Source organism: Trichosurus vulpecula, chromosome 3, assembly GCF_011100635.1.
Source record: "Trichosurus vulpecula isolate mTriVul1 chromosome 3, mTriVul1.pri, whole genome shotgun sequence".
Classification (NCBI taxonomy): Eukaryota; Metazoa; Chordata; class Mammalia; order Diprotodontia; family Phalangeridae; genus Trichosurus; species Trichosurus vulpecula.
Window position 1 is genome coordinate 357910232 of NC_050575.1, and position 18466 is coordinate 357928697.

Consider the following 18466-nt stretch of genomic DNA (forward strand, 5'->3'; position numbering starts at 1 on the left):
TATGTAAAGCCAAAAAAAGTAACCCTCAAGTTGGGACACAAATCAGAGGAATCCAAAAATCCCCTGGGTCCACTTATCTGCAGCACATATAGGACAACCCTCTCCCAACAGATTTAGCATTTTCATTAAAGCAAACCAGAAGCTCCCTCCCACTCCCTCCCAGGGGAATTTTGCCCAGAGCAGCCAAAGAGACTTTGAAATTCCCTGGCTTTTGTCAATGGCTATTACAATCTTAGCTTCCTTAACTTAAGGGTTGTGAATCATATTCAGTGACCCAGTTTCAAAAATTCATCAGGTCTGTGGGGGATACAATCAGTCCTTCTGTGGATTGTGGAGGTCAGCATTTCAAGGCCTTGTTAGCATGCAGTGGCTCTGAGAGAAAATGACATTGAGAGCTTGACTTTATTTCTAAGACAGAATGCAGATGCATTTGCATACATTCTTTAGCTTCCTTCTCTAATGCTTACAGTAAAGTTTATATAACACATAATATATGCATATGTCAACTTGTGATTCAAAAGGATTAATTTCAAATTATTTGGTATTTGCTAAGGCTTGCTGGGAATTCTTGGATTCACACAGTGAGCTTATAGAACACTAATTTTGCTCAGATTCCTTTTTTTAAAATATCACATTTTAACCCTCAGTTTCATTACATGTGGGATTTACATCTATTTAATGAAAGGAGAATCAACAAATGTGACATTCTCCAGCAGGGGTTCTTAACCATTTTTTGCATGTGTACTAGACCTTTTATCAGTCTAGGGAAGCCTTTGGACCTTTTCTCAAAATAGTATTTTTAAATGTATAAAATACATAGGATTGCAAAGAAAACCAATTATGCAAATCAAATTGGCAGGTTAAGAACTATTTTTCAATGATTTAATATTTTCAGGGGATGCTGGGAAAGTTTACTTTATTTCCCAGTTTTATTACCCAACCAAAGCTATTCTTTCCATGCGAGTCCTGAATTTTGTCTATCTCAATCACCCTAGAAACACCTTTGTTTCCATGAAACACATAGCTATTCCCTCCTTTATATTAATGCTGTCACTACTCTTGTCCAGATCCATATTACTCTTACCTGAACTATTATCACAAAAGCCTCCTATTTTCTCACTTCAAATCCATTCTACCCAAAGCTGCCTGATTTAATCTGGCCAGTGCTCAGACCCAACTACATGGCTCCCCATCTCAAAAACTTCTAATGGTTATCCATCCAGTAAAGTTCAGACTCCTTAGCTTCTCTTTTAAGGCCCTACACAATTTGGTTCCAATTTACTTTTCTAGCCTCTTTATGTTTGTTTCACTTAACCTGTAAGTGCTCAAGGCAACTCTTGAAAACTGTAAGTTACAGAGAAGATGTTACAATAGAATGTTAGTAGAAGGAATTAACTGATTTTGAAGTTTCCTGTATCAACTTAATTATAGGTCTCCTATCTCTCCATGTAAATGAGATTCAAACCATTCTGTTTGCTTCCCCCAAATTAGCCTCTCCATCTTTCAATATACTCATCTGTCACGGGAATAATACCTGCTCTGCCAACCTCACAGGATTAAAATTGGTTATATTGAAAACTTAGACTTCTGGGAGCCAAGATGGCAAAGTAAGCAGTGAGTCACTCTCACTGTCCCTTACTGACCTTAAAAAACCTAGAAAATACTGCCCCAGGAAAAATCCTGGAACAGTGGAGCTAACAGAAAGATGGGGTTCAGCAGTTTTTTAGCACCTGAGTAAGGGAATTAACAGGAAAGTTCCCTATTGCTGTGACTGAAGGGAACCAGTACAAGATGGGAGTTGTCTCAGTAAGCCAGCAGCAAGTTCCACCTCAGCAAACCAGCTGGAGATCCTGAGCCTCAGGGTGGTGGGGCAGGCAATCACCAACACCAACTGCTTTCTCACAGACAGGGGAACCGGCAGACACCAGTACTAAGCATCACCAGTTGAGCTGTGGTCAGGTATCCACGCAGCTAAGTCTGCCTGTGCTCTAGCATAGTGCCCAACAAGGAGGCAACTTCCACTGGCCAGATCACCCCTATCCCCACAATTCAACCCACAAGCTTCAGTGTAATCCAGGGGAAATGAAGTAAAACCCCATGTGACATCTGCACACACCAGCCAACACCACCAACTCTAGCTCAGCATCAAGTAAGCTACAGCCTCTACAGCATCCAGCTGCCAGAACATGAGGCCCCAGCACACAAATCCAATAACCAGGCCCCTAGCCCCCCCATACAAAAAGTGTGGCTCAGTGCTCCCTGTGTCCCAGAAGAAGAGGGCAACTTTAAAAGCCAGGAAAAAAGGCAAGCACAATGATCAAGAAGCAACATAGAAAATCAAAGATCATAGATTCTTATTATGAGGACAGGAAAGAACAAAACACAAATTCAGGAGAGGACAACATTGTCACTACATCCACATCTGAAACCTCAAAGGGGTCTTAAGCCCAAAAAGCCTTCTTGGAAGAACTCAAGAAGGATTTTTAAAAATTAGAGAGATAGAAGAAAAATTGAACAATTTCTTTAAAAATACAATCGACAAAATGGAAAAAGGTACATTGAAGAAAACAGCTCTTTAAAAAGTAGAATTGGCCAAATGGAAAAGGAGGTACAAAAGTTAACTGAAGAAAATAATTTGTTAGAAATTAGAATTGGGCAAGTGGAAGCTAATGACTCTGAGACATCAAGAATCAGTCAAACGAAATCGAAAGAATGAAAAAAAATAGAAGAAAATGTAAAATACTTCATTGGAAGAACACCAGACCTGAAAAATAGATCCAGGACAGATAATTTAAGAACTATTGGTTTACCTGAAAGCCATGATGAAAAAAAAAGAGCCTGGACAGCATTTTTCCAAGAAATCATCAAGGAAAACTGGCCTGATCCAGAGGGTAAAATAGTCATTGAAAGAATCCACAGATTACCTCCTGAAAGAAATCCCAAATTGAAAACACCAAGGAATATTATAGCCAATCAAGAATTATCAGGTCAAGGAGAAAATACTACAAGCAGCCAGAAAGAAACAATTCAAATATCATGAAACCAGACAGGATCACACAGAACCTTGCAGCTTTTACATTAAAAGATTGGAGGGCTTGGAATATGATATTCCATAAGGCAAAAGAGCTTGAATTACAACCAAAGATCAACTACACAGCAAAATTGAACATAATCTTTCAGGCAAGGAGACAGACATTCAATGAAATAGGGGACTTCCAGATCTTCCTGATGAAAAGGCCAGAGCTTAATGGAAAATTTGATCTTCAAATACAAAATTCAAGAGATGCATAAAATGGTAAACAGGAAAGGGGGGAAAACATGTTATTCAATAGGGTCAAACTGTTTACATTCCTATATAGGAAGATGATATTTGTACATCTTGAGAATTGTGTCTTTATTACAACATTTAAAAGGGATATACATATAGAGAGGGTGTAAGTATAAATTAACTGATGTGATAATAAAAAACCTAATTAAGGGGTGAAGAAGGATTGTAATGGGAGAAGAGGAAAGGAAGAGAAAGAAAAGGGTAAATTAAATCACATGAAGAGGTACAAAAACATATTGCAGTAGAGGGAAAGAAGGGAGGGAGATGAGCATTGTTTGAACTTTACTGTCATCAGATTTAGTTCAAGGAGGGAATAACATACTCAGGTATAGAAATCTAATTTGCCCTATAGACAGTAGGAGGGGAAGCGGAAGAAGAAAAGGGAAGGGGTGGTTAAACGGAAGGGAAGAAGTAGTCAGGAAAAAAGGAAAGAAAAGAGAGAGGGCTGAAAAAAGGGAGGGAAGATTGAGAGAGGTGGTGGTCAAAAGCAAAACTTTTTTAAGGAGGGAAAGAGAGAAGAGAGAAATAAAATCACAAATGGCAGTGGGGGTGGGGAGAAAATAGGATGGAGAGAATGACACAGATAGTAATCATAACTGTGCATGTGAATGGGATGAACTCTTCCATAAAACAGATGTGGATAGCAGAATGGATTAAAAACCATAATCCTACAATATATTGTTTAAAAGGAACACATCCCACACAGGGTAGAGGTAAAAGGCTAGAGTAGAATATATTATGCTTCAGCTGAAGTAAAAAAAAAAAAGCAGGGGTAGCAATCCTAACTTCAGACAAAGCAAAAGCAAAAATATATCTAATTAAAAGAGATAAGGAAGGAAACTATAACCTGCTAAAAGGCACCACAGACAATGAAGTAAACATATATGCACCAAGTGGTATAGGATCCAAATACATGAGGAGAAGGGAGTTATAGAAGAAATAGAGAGCAAAAGTATGCTAATGGGGGACCTCAACCTCCCCCTCTCTGAACTAGATAAATCTAACTTCAAAATAAACAAGAAAGAGACAAAGGAGGTGAATAGAATTTTAGAACAGGTAGATATGATAGACCTCTGGAGGAAACTGAATGGAGATAGAAAAGAAAATACCCTTTTCTCAGTGGTACATGGCAACTACGCAAAAATTGACCATAATACTAGGGCATTAAAAACTTCACAATCTGATGGAGAAAGTCAGAAATATTAAATGCATCCTTTTCAGATCATGATGCAATAAAAATTACATGTAGTAAAGGGCCATGGAAAGATGGACTAAAAATTAATTGGAAACTAAATAATCTAATCCTAAAGAATGAGTGAGCCAAACAACAAATCATAGAAACAATCAATAACTTCATCCAAGAGAATAACAATGAGACAGCATACCAAAACTTATAGGATGCAGTGAGTGAAAGCAGTTCTTAGGGGAAGTTTTATATCTCTGAATGCTTACATGAATAAAATAAAGAAGGAGATCAATGAATTGGGCATGCAACTAAAAAAGCTAGAAAAAGAACAAACTAAAAATCCCCAATTAAATACTAAATCAGAAATACTGAAAACCAAAGGAGATATTAATAAAGTTGAAATTAGGAAAACTGTTGAACTAATAAATAAAACTAAGAGCTGGTTTTATGAAAAATCCAATAAAATAAATAAATCTTTGGTTAATTTGTTTTAAAAAAAAGAAAACCAAATTACCAGTATCAAAAATGAAAAGGGTAAATTCACCACTTATGAAGAGGAAATTAAAACAATAATTAGGAATTATTTTGCCCAACTATACGCTAGTAAATTTGATGATCTTAGTGAAATGGATGAATATTTACAAAAATATAAATTGGCCAGATTAGCAGAAGAGGAAATAAAATACTTAAATAAACCCATCTCAGAAAAAGAAATTGAACAAGCCATAAATGAACGACCTAGGAAAAAATCTCCAGGGACAGATAAATTTATAAGTGAATTCTATCAAACATTTAAAGAACAATTAGTTCCCATGTTATATAGACTATTTGGGAAAATAGGCAATGAAGGAGTCCTATCAAATTCTTTTTATCATACAAATATGGTACTGATACCTAAACCAGGAAGAGTCAAAACAGAGAAAGAAAATTATACACCAATTTCCCTAATGAATATAGATGCAAAATTTTTAAATAAAATATTAGCGAAACATTACAGCAACTTATCACTAGAATAATACACTTATGATCAGATAGGATTTATACCAGGAATGAGGGCTGGTTCAATATTAGTAAAACTATCAGCATAATTAATCATATCAACAACAAAACTAATAGAAACCATATGATTATCTCAATAGATGCCGAAAAAGCTTTTGACAAAATACAACATCCATTCCTATTAAAAACACTAGAGTATAGGAATAAATGGAGCCTTCCTTAAAATGATAAGTAGTATCTAACTAAAACCATCAGCAAGCTTTATACGTAATGAGAATAAGCTAGAAGTATTTCCAATAATATTGGGGGTGAAACAAGGATGCCCATTATCACCACTGTTATTCAACATGGTACTAGAAATGTTAGCTTTAGCAATAAGAAAAGAAAAAGAAATTGAAGGAATTAAAACAGTCAAAGAAGAAACTAAGCTATCACTCTTTGCACATGATATGATGGTATACTTAGAGAACCTCAGAGAATGATGTAAAAAACTACTTGAAATAATAAACTACTTTAGCAAAGTTGCAGGATATAAAATAAACTCACATAAAACATTGGCATTTCTATATATTGCTAACAAAGACCAACAGCAAGTGATAGAAAGAAAAATTCCATTTAAAGTTACTGTAGACATTATAAAATATTTGGGAGTCTACCTGCCAAAACAAACCCAAGAACTATATGAACACAATTACAAAAGAAATAAAGTCAGATCTAAATAACTGGAAAAAATATCAGTTGCTTGTGTGTGGGCCGAGCTAATATAATAAAAATGACAATTCTATCTAAATTAATTTACTTGTTCAGGTCCATACCAATCAAACTACCAAAAATTATTTTATAGAGCTAGACAAAACAATAACAAAAATTCATCTGGAAGTACAAAAGGTCCAGAATATTAAGGGAATTAATGAAAAGAAATGTTAGAGAAGGTGGTCTAGCCATACCAGAACTTAAATTGTATTACAAAACAGCAACCATCAAAATTATTTGGTATTGGCTAAGAAATAGAGTGGTGGATCAGCAGAATAGGTCAGGTACACAAGACACAGTAGTCAATGACTACAGTAATCTACTGTTTGATAAACCCAAAGACTCCAGCTTCTGGATTAAGAACTCACTATTTGACAAAAACTCCTGGGAAAACTGGAAAATAGTATGGTAGAAAATGGACATAGATCAACATCTTATACCACATACCAAAATAAAGTCCAAATGGGTACACAATAAAGACTGATACTATAAGCAAATTAGGAGAGCAAGGAATAGTTTACCTGTCAGATTTATGGAGAACAGAAGAATATATGACCAAACAAAAGTTAGAGAATATTATGAAATGCAAAATGGATAATTTTGATTACATTAAGTTGAAAAGTTTTTATACAAACAAAGCCAATGCATCCAAGATTAGGAGGGAAGTAGAGAATTGGAAAAGAACTTTTACAACAAGTGTCTCTGATGAAGACCTCATTTCTAAAATATATAGAGAACTGAGTCAAATTTATAAGAATACAAGTCATTCCTCAATTGATAAATGGTCAAAGGATATAAACAGGCAGTTTTCAGAGGAAGAAATTAAAGCTATCTATAGTTATATGAAAAAATGCTCTAAGTCACTATTGATTAGAGAAATGCAAATCAAAACAACTCTTAGGTACCACATCACACATATCAGATTGGCTAACATGACAAAACAGGAAAATTATAAATTCTGGAGATGTGGGAAAATTGGAACATTAATTCATTGTTGGTGGAGTTGTGAACTGATCCAACCATTCTAGAGCACAATTTAGAACTATGCCTAAAGGGCTATAAAAATGGGCATACTCTTTGACCCAGCAATACCACTTCTAGGACTGTATCCCAAAGAGATAGTAAAAATGGGGAAAGGACCCACATGTACAAAGATATTTATAGCAGCTCTTTTTGTGGTGGCCAAGAACTGGAAATTGAGGGGATGTCCATCAATTGGACAGTGGTTGAATGAGTTGTGGTATATGAATGGAATGGAATACTATTGTGCTATAAGAAATGATGAGCAGACTTACCTCAGAAAAACCTGGAAAGATTTATATGAACTGATGCTGAGTGAAGTGAGCAGAGCCTGGGGAACATTGTACACAGTAACAGCCACATTGTGCGATGACTCACTTTAATAGACTTAGCTCTTCTCAGTAACTCAAAGACCTAAAACAACTCTAAAATACTCATGATGGAAAATGCCATCCACATCCAGACAAAAAAATATGTAGTATGAATGTAGATCGAAGCATACTATTTGCTCTCTTTTTCGTTTTGTTTTTTTCTTTCTCATGGTTCCTCCACATATTCTAATTCTTCTATACAACATGACTAATGTGAAAATGTGTTTAATAAGATATATATATATACATATATATATATATGTAGAGTCATATTTTATTGCACACCATCTTGGGGAGAGGGGATGGGAGGGAGGCAGAGAAAATTTAAAATTTATGGAAGTGAATGTTGCAAACTAAAAATAAATAAATTTGTAAAAAAGAAAGAGAGAAAAAAGAAAAGGGAAAGAAAGAAGAGAGAGAGAGAGAGGGAAGGAAGGGAAGGAAGGGAAGGAAGGGAAGGAAGGGAAGAAAACTTGATGGGAAGAAAGTAATCTATTAAATAGAAAATATATTTGACAATGGGAGCAAAGGAACCAAAGAAAAGGATGCAGTGAAAATGGCCAAGTGAAAGATAAAGGCAGAGGATCTAAGAAGAAAAAAAACATGAATGCAAATTACAATGAAATACCAAAGGAGCCCTGAGCTTTTAAATTAGAAAAAGGTAGATTAGAAAATGAGAGCATGAAAAAAAGAGCTTTAAAAAATTGTGGAAGATGGAATACTATGGGCAAAGCCTCAGAGATGCCATGGGAATCATTTCATATGAAAAACTGATCATGAAAGCTCATCTAAATTAGGAGATAGCATGTGACCAAGAAAATGGTTTGGGGAGAAAAAGATACAGAGAAAAAGATACCTGGAATCGGAATGTTTCATACAGAAAGACTCTTAGACATGTTCCTCAAAGATTATATGAAAAATTACAACAGAACAAGCTCTAGAACTTTGTTAAACATAAAAAGGAACTTCTTGACAGAGAGGTGATGGACTCAACATGCAAAATAACTCATACATTTTTGGACGTAGCCAATGTGGGAATTTTTTTTGACAATGCATATTTGTTATGAGCATTTTGTTTTCCCTTTTTTCCCCAAAATATTTTGGGGTGGACATAGAAAGAGAGAGGTAGGGATAGGACAAGAAAAGGAAAAAAAGGTCATTGAAGCATATTTTTAATACACAGAAGAGAAAATAAGGAAGGCCAACAAGAATCATAGACAAGCAGGACAACTTTGAAAATTATATGTTGAATTTATAATGTATTTAAAGAGAAAGCAAGTTTTAGTTAATAGAGATCCATAGTTTCATGTATAACCTTCTTTTTATGTTCTGCTCTGTATGTAGAAACAATAATTTTATTTGGCACTGAGTTCAGCATTTTTAGAAGTCTAAATTTTTTTAAAAAAACTAATCTGCAGACATTATGAACTCAAGACTCTTCACCATCATTGTAGAGTATAAGAAACCCTGGTTCTAGGATCAAAAGAATTGGGTTCAAATTCTAACTGTGTGAACTTAGCAAATCTCTAAACCTCCTTGAGCCTCAATTCCCTCATCTGTAAAATGAGGGGATGAACTAAATGGCTCCTAGGGTCCTTTCTAGTTCTAGCTCTATGATTCTATGACCATCTTGGTTGTGCTTCTGTGGAGAATTCTTTTAGAAAGCCCCTCTTTAGCACACATACATTTTGTGACAGTTTGAAGCCATCTTAAAATATTTTAAATGAAGTATGATATTGCCTTGGAAATAACACTTAACTACATAAATCTTGACTTTATAATGGATTTGGTAAGAGTGTTTGAAATAGATGACATTTCAAATAGCTATAAACAATGACAATTTTTAATAAATTACTACATTAGAAGAGTTAATGGGGGAACTGCAGTTAAATTAATTCATTACCCTTATAGACCTCTAAGATATCTGATTTTATATAATATTAACTGATGATCAAAAAGTCCCTCCAAATATTTTTCTAAATAGAAAATATCCCTTTGTTTCCTTTTTTTATGCTGATTCAAAATGGTCAGTGAAATTGATGTCAGTGATGTCAGTGAAATCGAACAATTTCCTTTGTGAAGAAAATCCACCACAATAAAGACATTAAGATGCAAATACCTACTTTTCCAGCAGCTGGAGAATCACAGATTCATGGTGCTGCCTCCCATTTTTCATTTAACACTTTCCTTTGACTTACCCCACACCAGACTTTCTCAATTGTCAGTGGTACCCCGTTTTTACCAAATTTGAGTTTATATCTCTGAGATGACACAAAGGAGAGATGCCTACATGATGTATCTCTTAGGCTAGCTTTTTAAAGTCTGAAAACTCTTATTTGGGACACAACATTCAATAATAAAAGGTTTTGTATGCACCATGATTGCCATTTGAGGATCTCAAATACAGGCTGGTTCCACTGTTTTATAAGCACGATGAGAAAGCCAATTATTTCAGACATTATTCAACAGAATTAATTGTGGGCCTACAGACTACTTGTTCTTGCCAGAGGGGGAACAATGTCTGTATGTTGCAAAGAAATAAACTTAGGAAGGGAAAAGTTACCAAAAATTAGAGAATCTCAAAAGTGGAATAGGCATAACCCCAAATCAAGGTCTTCAACAAAGAATGGTTGTGTTGGCTTCTTAGGTCCTTTCCAATTATGAAATTCCGCAATTCTGCGGTTGATGAGTAAGGGGAATGTTGGGATGAAGGTGGGGACAGTGGAAGGAAGGCCATGGACACTCAGTTGAGAAGGTAAGCTTTGCTTCAATTCAACAAACATTTGCCATGATATACTCTAGCTCCCTCTCCCAAAGCCAACAGCCAACCATCAGGGTTCTAGGGTATCCTAAGGGCTTCATGAAATAGTGTTTCTCCTTTTCCACCATGATCTTAAGTCCCCACCAGCTCTATTCTCCCCATTTGTTAGGGGCAAGTGATGAGTAACCTCCGTTCTTTGTAACCCTTTGAAATCAATCAGATTTTTATAAAGGGACGTTTACTTCAAAGATATTACAAAAGCAAATGGACAAACATGTCCCTCAACATATCAAGGTACAGTCTTGCTTTCACCAACTTGGTCTGTGGAGGGGAGTTAACTCTACTTGGTTCAATTACTACACAGCACTGCTTCCACCAAGTCCCTGTCTAGATGTGGCATGACAGCCAGATGGGTGCTTGCTGCAACTTTCACTGAAATTTATATTTACAAGTTACTCCTTGCTTCCTGTGGCATGTATAGTCCAGAATCATTCTTATTGTTCCACTAGGATGCCAAAATACTCTACTTAAAGCAAAAGTCTGATCATGTCAGACTTCCCAGAAAGTCTTCAGATCCTACCTATCACTTCTAGGATAAATCATGAACTCCTTTGCCTAACATCTAAGTCCTTCTACATTCTGACTCCAATCTACTCTTCCAACCTCTTTCCTAATACAAGTTATACTTTTCAGCCAGCCTGGACTTCTAACTACTCCCATGAATCAGCTTACTGACCCATTGCTCAGGATATTTGCACAGCCTGTCTCATGTCTGAAATACACTCACGGCTCATCTCTGCTTTTCAGAAGTCCTTTTATCCTCCAGTTTTATATCAGGCACCACTTCTTCCCTGAAGCCTTCTCTGATTTCCCCAGATGAAAATATTCTCTTTCAGACATTTCTTCCCACTCCTTTGAAGAGGTGAGAAGGCCATGAGTATGGAGCGCTGAATATGTCTTCAGATTTCTTTTTCATGTATCAATTGGTCTTGCCATTTGTTTTATCCTCTTCTTTTAATTTTTTTTTGTTATATAGAATGGCTTTCGAGGAGTAGGAAATAGGAGAGATATAAGGGAAAATTTTTACTATTCCTGTTGTTCAATCATTTTCAGTCATGTTTGACTTTCTATGACCCCATTTTGGGTTTTCTTGGCAAAGGCACTGGAGTGGTTTGTCATTTTATTCCCCAGCTCATTTTTATGGATGAAGAAACTGAGGCAAACAGGGATAAGTGATTTGCCCGGGGTCATGCAGCTAGTAAGTATCTGAGGCCAGATTTGAACTCAGGAAGATGAGTCTTCCTGACTCTAGGTCCATCACTCTATCCACTGTGCCACCTAGCCGTCAAGGGGAAATTTAGGTAATTTAAAAACAAAAGACATTCATTAAAAGTTCTTTTAAAAAAGAAAATGTTCTTTTCCTTCTCAAATTTCCTTAAGCACTTTGTCTGATCCCTCCTCTGCTCAAAACAATCCCTCTCTTGGATCATGCTTATTATCTGTATATCTAGATCCCTCCATGTAAGCCCTCCATGGGCAAGGCCTGCTTTACTTTGTGTCTTTGTGTGCCCAGGGCCTGGCACATAAAGAATGCTTAAAAAACATTTCTTGAATTCTGAACATCGGACTAGCTGATCTCCAAGATCCCTTCCAGCTCTGGCATTCCATGATTCTTATCTCATGATAGTAGTGTCCAGATTACCAAAACAAATGTTTTCCCAGTAAATCATGCTTATCTGTCAGGGTGACTACATAATGTATGCATAGCTAAATAAGTTTCATTTGACACAAGACTGGTGAAGAACCATCGCTAACTAATTTGGCAAAATAATTTATATTCTCAAGCAATGTAAATGAAAAATTGTTTAAAGCATGCTTTCCTAGAGAGGTGATGGCACAATACATCTGAACCCTGTTTTACAAACTTACAGAAGAATTAGCGATAATGACCTAATGCAAACCAGAAATCTACAAGCTCAGACTTCCTGTGTTGTATACATATATTATTCTAGATGGAAAAATAGCATTGTAAAATTCAAAAGGAATTGTTCCAGTTAGAAGATTAACTTCTGAAAAAGCAAATGTGGGGTAAATAGACTTACTTTTGTAATTATTTGCAAGAAAGCAAAAGAAATAGGATTAAAATAGCTCATGGCATATAGATCAGAAAATCAGATTTCAATGTCTACAAGGCAGTGACTACACAATGAGCACACCTGGAACTGAGACTAGAAATGGGTTGACAAGGGGCATCCTCCCAAAGAAACAGATACAGAAAGAGATTTATTCTACTCTTTCCATAGAATCCTGCACCTAAACCATTCACCTCCATTCATGGGAGAGTAGTCAGCAGGGAGAAATCAGTCCTCCAAAGACAGTCATTTGAACTTGAGTTTAAGAACTGAGCAAAAATAAACTGTATTTTGTGTGATATTTACTACATGCCCCTAGCACAAAACCTGGAGCATGGTAGGTGCTACATTCAATTCTAGGAGCTAGGGCTACAAAGACCAAAAGAAAAAAAAAGGCAACAGTACCTGCCCTAAAGTAGCTTGTATTCCATTTAGGGAAATCAGTATGTGCATGGAAAATCAAATTCAAAATATTTACATAGTAACTTTCTGGTAGAAAGCACTAGCAACTCAAAAGTATCAGGACAGATTTGTATAGAAATTGTCTTTGCAACTAAGCTTCAAATGAAGCCAAGATTCTATGACTCAGAGTTGAGAAGAGGGTGCATACAAAGACATGAAGGAGAGGATTGTAATGAAAGGAAAGCTTTCTTTTACAAAGTTAACATTTTCCTAGAGAATGGGAGCTACAGGAGCTTCTTGATCAGGGGAGTTGTATGATCAAACCTGTGCTTTAGGAATACCAATTTGGCGGCTGTGTGGAAGATAGAATGGAAGAGTGGGAAACAACTAAAAGATGAAGAAGAAGATTATATCACATTTTTACCTATGGCAGGTCCCCACCCTCTTTGCTGCCTCCTAAAGGCCAATTTCCATAGTCATTAAAGTCTTATCACATCCTTCCTATTCTTGGCCTTACCTGCATTAAGAGTGTTGAGATAGGAGGCAAAGAGGGATGAGCCAGTCACAGGAAGTATGGCTCCATGGTGATGTGCCCAGAAAGTTATTTGAGGGGAGGAACATAGAATGTGGGAGGGGGGAACTTCATGGCTACAGGTCCAAGACTAGTTGGTTATGATAACCCAAAGCTTGTGCACAGACATTTCTGAATCTAAATGTGCGCAATTTAATGGACATTCTGGTTAGTGTACAGTCTAAGCATGTGTCATGGTCTAAAGGCTATAGTCTGGAGCAGGAAGAAAATAGTATTTCACTTGCTAAGTATTTCTTTCTACTTCGATTGCTTGAGGACTTTTTACTGAAGTACCAGCCCTTCATTAAATCAATTCCCGTAAAATCATTAGGATAAAAGATAATGGGCTGGAGTTGCCATGAATATGATGGAGCCTAGCTAATGCCCACAACCCCAGTCCAGCCACTGCTCCCACCCCCAATATCTCAACTTCCTCATGTGCCTCACTAGGACAGCAGGTGTGTCCATAAACTCGTGCCTCACTAGAACAGCAGGTGCATCAACCACATCGATCTAGTTTTAGAGAAGCCCACAATAGCCAGCCCATCCATCAGTCTTAGCCAGAACCACAATAGCCACCAATGAGAAAACAGCACCAACAGGACATAGAGCAGGTTGTTTGACCACTAAATCACAGCCTAAGTGGACACCTGCGCAGTAATAGCAATGGATTGTCCTAAGCTGAATTTATGATGTAAAGAGGCTTATTATCATACCATTATCATACATAAGTGCCACCCCCAGTGGGTTTTTCTGTATGAATTATGGGCAGCCGGATGCACAGATCTACCAAGCCTAGGACCCCTCTGATATCAATAAACCCTTCCTATATTTTAATATTCATATATTCTGTAATGATGTAATTGCATCTTTTGCACTACAGAAATCCCTGTCTTGCCTGGCTAAGTGCTGGCTCCTCCTTGGAGCCTCACCTGCTTTTTGAGAGGTGTAGTTCTCAATAAATGCCTTTGCTTCAGTTGGAGGTGGTCTGAGTTTATGAATTCTTTCAAGACGACACCTTGAGTCTTAACATATATGTTTGATTTCTCATGTCTTAGATGTCTCAGCAGGGGCCATTATGGATCAACACTTTCAATGAGAGGTGTCTGCCATCTAGGTAACATGTAAAAATTTACAATAACAGGTATAAGTCAAGCTCTGACCAATGAATTGGATCATTGCAAGGGGCCTTGGGAGAAAAAAGAACACCCATGTACATGATTGCTCTGCGATAGGGGTTCTTAACTTTTTTGGTGCCAGACTCCTGTTCATCTGATGAGAATAACACTTATTTGTTTGTGATTCATAATTGAAGAAAATGCCAAATTTCAGTTTGAGGTTAGTGGAAATAAAGATGTAACTTTGCTTCCCCATGCAAGTTCACAAACCCCCTGAAATCCATCCACAGGTCATTTGGGGTTCACTGACCTCAGGCTAAGAGCCCCTGTTCTGAAAGAAGTAGAGAAGAGTCAATCATTTGAACATATCAATTAATGTGCCTAGATTGATACCCTGGTTGACTAATGGAATTTTCCACTCCTGCCTTCAGAGCCTTCATGCTGTTCAGGAGAATCAATTCCAGAATGGAAAGTGGTTATTCTATAGGAAATTAGTTCTTATTACTCTCCCTATGGGGAAAAAAGCTCCCTTTCTACAGTGAGAAATAAGTTGGAAAGCTGGCTGAGGAGTGAGAAACATTTGGCAAACTATCAAACTACAAAACAATCATCATTTTAAAAATATCAAACCAGACAAGTCATTTTGAATTTCTTGGTTTGGGGTTATTCTACAAGAGCCGACTGTTTGCAGTCCAAAGGATTAACACTGATGTTCAGCTGGATATCCTTGCTGACCAGGGGCCAAAAGCCATGGTGTCTCCTTAGAATCAGGATGCTTCCTTTTTCTGAAGCCCAAAAATTCACATTGTAGAGATGCGTTGTTGTTTCTTCTGCATATTTTTCCTTACCTAATTGGCTTTGATTTCACATATGTGAGCATCCCCCTTTTAAAATATCAAGCCCTATCATATAAAATATAAGCCTTTCCTGATATCCCCACCCTATCCAGTAGGTCTCTCCATCCTTGGTCCTCTTAGAGTGTTACATCTGTCCTTGTTGTGCATTTATAATAGTCAGGGTTTTTTTTGGTAATGTAACCTTGGATGCATGTCTAGATCATTTGCATAAGATTCTCCTCGTTAGTGTAGAGGACTATATAACTGTGTCTACTTGAAGATTAGAGTTGGTGGGAAAACTTGAGAAGAGAGACTTCCTTCTTCCTTTATTTCTTTTCCAGACCACTCTTTGGGGAGACAGAGATAGAGAGACAGAGAAAGACAGAGACACAGAGACAGACAAAGAGACACAGAGTCAGAGAAAGAAAGAGAGAAAGAGAGAGGGGAGATAGAGACAGAGGGAGAGATAGAGATAGAGAAAGACACAGAGAAAAAAGCTTTGGAAGACAGGTATGGAGGGAAAGCCAATCCCCTATCATGCCCTGATTTCCAGCTTACTCCTTGGGTGAGATCAAGAACATTTAAATATCTCTAATGAGTTGAGGTATCTTCATCCCAGTGGGAGAGCTCATTCAATCTGTGCATAGTCTAGCTAGCATATCCTAATCTGTATAACTTCTCTGATTTTTCTTTTATCTCCTTGGGTAAATGTTTGAGTTTGAGCTCTATTCACTATCTGTGATGTCTTTTTTTGTGACTAACATTTGGTGGGGATTAAGACTTCAGATAAAAGATTCAGAGCTGAATCTTTTTTCTCCCAAAAAGATGGTGACCAGGGAAGCAATTTGAAACTAAAAATTCTTTCCCCTAGACTAACAATATGAGATGACAAGTTGTGCCCAATATATTATGCTAAATTCAACCAAGGCAGATACATATAAGCCTAGCTCAATATACTCTCTTGGAGGACGGCAGAATGGCCAGCCTAGTGACTTCAATCTCTTGTCCTTCCTGGTGGGTTATACAAAGCATGCAGAGATAGTCCTTCCCTAAATCCAGTCTAATATGTAGAACGTTGAAGAGAGCTCAGGTGAGTCCCTGCCTTTTCTCCGCCATCATGGCTCTATACTCCAACATGTAGAATTTTGGAAACTTATTTATAGCCATATGTGGTTGAGTTAGATGGTACTATGTAGTGATGAAAAGTCTTCTAATTGGCTGTGGAACCTGAAGAACCAATGACTAGGAGGTACTGGAACTGTATTCATATACAAAAGGAACAACCTGCCAATCTCTCTTTTCCTTCCTGGGAGTAAGTGAGGCATGAACCACTGTGAAAGGAGCAGCAGCAAGCTGAATTTCCCCATCCAGTTGCCATGAGTTCATGATTCACGACCACATGGTCCCCTTATAAATGTTTTATTAATGATCTTTCAAATTATCTGTATGGTTTCCCAATGACTCTCTCTCCTCTCTCTTCCCCTTCCCTTGTAACAATTAAGGAAAACAAATGAGCATATTGACCATGCCTGATAACACAGTCCTCTTTCCACACCCATAATCCACCATCTCTCTGCTTCCAGATAGTCAAACAGAAGGTTCTTCATTATTGTGGAGAGAACAAGGGGACTGAAACCTACAAATTCTGCTTTACAAGAAGTTTTACATACTGTTTGTATATTTTCTTTAATTGTCTAGACACACATAGACTTCCTTTCTCTCATCACTGGCACCAACCCTTTCTTATTTCTTTCATCGATTATATCAAAGTATTCCCAGCATTTAACATGGAAGTGAAAAACTTCACGGACCGCAGACCCAGGTAGAGTTTTGGTAAAAGGCATGACTCACAAAAATTTTAATCTTAAACCCTGGGAGGTGTCTCGTCTCTGTAACCAAAAACAGATTTTATTTCATTCCCTTTAATTAAAGCCATCTGATGCACGGCACACACACACATACACACACACACACACACATACACACACATATACAGTCTTCTTAGTTGACCTGACTAGTTTTTTCCTCTAACATCCATTTTTTAAGTGGCACTTTAAGTTAGGTTATCATTTGTCCTTAAAAAGGGGGTGATGAAGAACACAACAACAACAAACTCACTCTACACAATAAACTGACAAAGGCAGAAGCATTATGCATTGTTATAACATGTATTTCTCAATTACCACCTGCTGACTTGCTGCTACCCAAAAACCAGAATTACATGCCAAGTTAGTTTTGTTCAGAATATGAAAATGGCATCTGGCCATGCAGATAGGATATGACCCAAGTCTGCTGGGTGGCAGACGTTTTCTGCTTTCCCTAAGCCACTGATGGAGGGGATGATGATGGGTGGTGGCAGGGATGTACTGGAGCCAGCTCCTATCAGTTTGAGACGGCCAATTGTTGTGAATGTTATAAATCAGCCCTTGATTTATAGTTTTGTTGATCATTTAGACTTAAGGAAATGATGGGGGAAACGTTAATAATACAAATTAAACTTGAGAGTGGGCCATGCTTTTTGGAGAACCATTTGTTGAACATTTACCAGCATACCCCTGGGTGGCAGAGTGGGAGTGGGGGAAGAAACTAAATTACTCCTGATCATCTTCCTATTATGATATGATAGCCACCGAGTAACTTTACACAATTAATGAGTTCTCTACTACCTGACTCAGTACAATTGTGGGAGCAACAAGGGACCTCAGATCCCAAGGATTAATTCAAAACAATGACCTCACGGGGGCTAATGTCCTACCTTCTCCCAGGCCCCCTGGTACAGCAACTAGATTATTGGACTTGAAGTCAAGATTTCAAATTTTACCCTATATATTCACCAGCTCTGTGCCTTAAGACTTAGGATGAAGGGAGGAAGGGAAAAATAGCATTCATTAGACAATTACTATGTGGCAGGCTCTGTGCTAGGTTCTTTACAGATATTATCACCCCCATTTTATAGTTCAGAAAGATGAAGCATACAGAGGTTAAGTGA